We start from the raw sequence: 2950 nt of genomic DNA, 5'->3' as shown, positions 1-2950 counted from the left end.
GTGTTTCTAGTGCAACACAGGCGTGCTTCTGGTCAATATTTAACAACTAGGCCCTGAAAAAAACTGTACGTACCACAGTTTTACATTTGATCTACATTACTAATACTTTCTTAAGTCTAGACAACCGACAAAACAATAAACTGAGCCCTGGTTTGTGATTGCTTATTTTTAAGATATAAATGCTCATACCAAAATTTTAATAATTGCCTCTCATAAGCCCATTAGAGCTGGCTCCAGCACATTCTTGATTCTATGAAGAAATGTTTTATTAATGTTTTAATTTCATTATACCATCAGTTGGATACAGTCCAGGCTTATGAAGGGAAGAATTTCTGATGAATAGCTTTTATTAACTCTTTCCCTATAAACATAGACTCTCCACACAACAGTCATGGAATCAGGACATATTATATCTTTTTGATAGGTGAAGGTGAAGGATAGTAGAATATTCATGTAATAGTTTTCTTTTTTTAATTTAAAAATTATATTTTTTCCATTTACATGTAAAAACAATTTTAAACATTCATTTAAAAAAATTTGATTTCCAAATTCTCTTCCTCCCTCCCTCCCTCCCTTCCTCTCCCCTTCTTGGCCATGTGGCACATTTCTAGTAATAATTTATATGTAGGAAGAAGCATAAGAATATCATCCAAGGAATGTATGATTAAAAATGTTTGGTCACATATAGAAGGATCAAGGATAGACTAGACAGATGTTCTGAGTGCTGTACTAGTATCCATGGAAAGTAACAAGGCAAAGCCAAGCCAGATCTGTAGGAAAGCCTTCAGCATGTTGGATAGGTTATCTAGAATCTATACATTGTGGAGATCATGAATCCATTAAAGTATTAGAGCCTTAAGGTTATATATCCAGGGGTTTTGGGACCTCTGAGTATATCTGACCAGAGGTTTTGCTAACATTTACTTTATAAAAATGATCTTTTAATGACTATTTTTATAGTCAGGAATTAATACTTTCTTTGCTGAAAGTGAAGAGTTCTCTCATCACTCATCTTAAACCAAGATTATGCATCTGGTTCTGTCAATTGTGAGTTGATGGAATCTATCTTTCTCGAAAATGGGATTTTTAAATTTTTATTTATTTATTTTCAGTGTTCCAGAATCACTACCATACAACCTAGATTTTTTCCCCCTCCCTCCATGCTACCTCCCCCTTCCTTCCCCAAGATGGCATACAATTTTATATAGGTTCTACACAGACATTCCTATTAAATACATTTTCACCATAGTCATGTTGTATAGAAGAATTAAAATGAATGGGAGAAATCATATAACAAACCAAAATGTAATACAAAAGAAAGTGATCTGCTACAATCTGCAGTTGAATTCTATAGTTCTTTCTCTGGATGTGGGAGGCATTTTGTCTTAAAAGACCACTGGGAATTTTTTAAGTCCTTGCATTGCAATGAAGTACTAAGTCTACCCGAAAAATCCTTGCACACTGTGTTTGTTGCTGTGTGCAGATTTCTCCTGGTGCTACTCCTTTTACTCAGCATCAGTTCATACAAGTCTTTCCAGGCCTCTCTGAAGTCTTCCTCCTCATCATTTCTTACAGCGCAATAGAATTCCATTACATTCATATACCATAATTTATTCAGCCATTCCCAATTGATGAGCATCCCCTTGATTTCCAGTTTTTGCCCACCACAGAGAGCTGCTATAAATATTTTTTGTACATATGGGACCCTTTCCCATTTTTATGATCTCTTGGGGATATAGTCCTAGAAGTGGTATTGCTGGGTTAAAGGGCATGCACATTTTGTAGCCCTAAGGGCATAGTTCCAAATTGCTCTCCAGAATGGTTGGATCAGCTCACAGCTCCACCAGCAATGAATTAGTGTTCCAACTCTCCCACATCTTCTCCAACATTTATCATCTTCCTGTTCTGTCATGTTAGCCAATCTGATAGGTGTGATGTGGTATCTCAGAGTTGTTTTGATTTGCATCTCTCTAATCAAAAGTGATTTAGAGAATTTTTTCATATGACTATAGATATCTTTAATTTCTTTCTCTGAAAACTGCCTCTTCATATCCTTTGACCATTTATCCACTGGGGAAGAAAATGTGATTTTTTTTTCTGGTGGTAGTTTCTCATTAAAGTGCTGCTAGATCCAGTTTTGCTTCACAAAAATAGCACAGGCCTTCAGATATTAAATTTTATATTTATTTCTGTTTAGGTATTATATATGTAGCTATATTTAGATATTAATTATCTTCCCTGAGTCAAAAGGATTACACTCAATGAGCTTCATGGATCCCTTCCCGTCCTAGGATTCAGAGATAATGGACAGTTAAACATGAGACAGTATATGATTTAGAACCAATAATTCTTCTAAACAATTCAGAAAAAGAATCCAGTAGTCATAAGCATGGATCACAGTGCCATAAAATGACTTCCCAAAGTGACCTCTGAACATAAGAGGTTGATCTTCATTTCATCAGATTGTTAAACTATTTTTTTGTCTTTCTTTTTTTATTTATGTTTTTTAAGAAAAAGGAGAAAAATATACAGAGTGGGGTTTGATTTCAGCACAGTGAATGAATCACGGTCCAATTCTGAAATTTCTGAACATATTCCTTGGCATGGACGTAGCTCATCTTTGGCTGCTCAGGAGGAGAGGGGGTGGTCTTTCTATCAGTTTCACAAAGTAATGGCAATAAGCCTTTCCCATGATGCCACAGAAACCTCTTGGTTTCCATAAACCCATGGTGATCCATGGTAATGGATACATTTCAGGGCCTAATTTTCTCTCCAGAGGTGGCTTCAGCTATGTACAAATTTGAACTCTATGCTGTAGTCTCTCACAGCTGTATCTCGGGTTTCTAAGAGAACCTTTGATTATTTTTGTCTCCTTCTTGTCACTGAATTCAATTTGGTCCAGGGTCTGGTCAATGGACATTCCTTTTATCAATTTTGCTAAGTACCACAT

General features: G+C 35.8%; 1 pseudogene; it reads right to left on the bottom strand.

Annotated features, from left to right (window-relative positions):
• Nucleotides 1–2546: 2546 nt before the first annotated feature.
• Nucleotides 2547–2950, bottom strand: LOC140514640 (large ribosomal subunit protein uL22m pseudogene; annotated as a pseudogene).

This window comes from Notamacropus eugenii, chromosome 7, assembly GCF_028372415.1.
Source record: "Notamacropus eugenii isolate mMacEug1 chromosome 7, mMacEug1.pri_v2, whole genome shotgun sequence".
Classification (NCBI taxonomy): domain Eukaryota; kingdom Metazoa; phylum Chordata; class Mammalia; order Diprotodontia; family Macropodidae; genus Notamacropus; species Notamacropus eugenii.
Note: the sequence above shows the minus strand (reverse complement) of the source record. Positions and strands in the feature narration are given on the sequence as shown.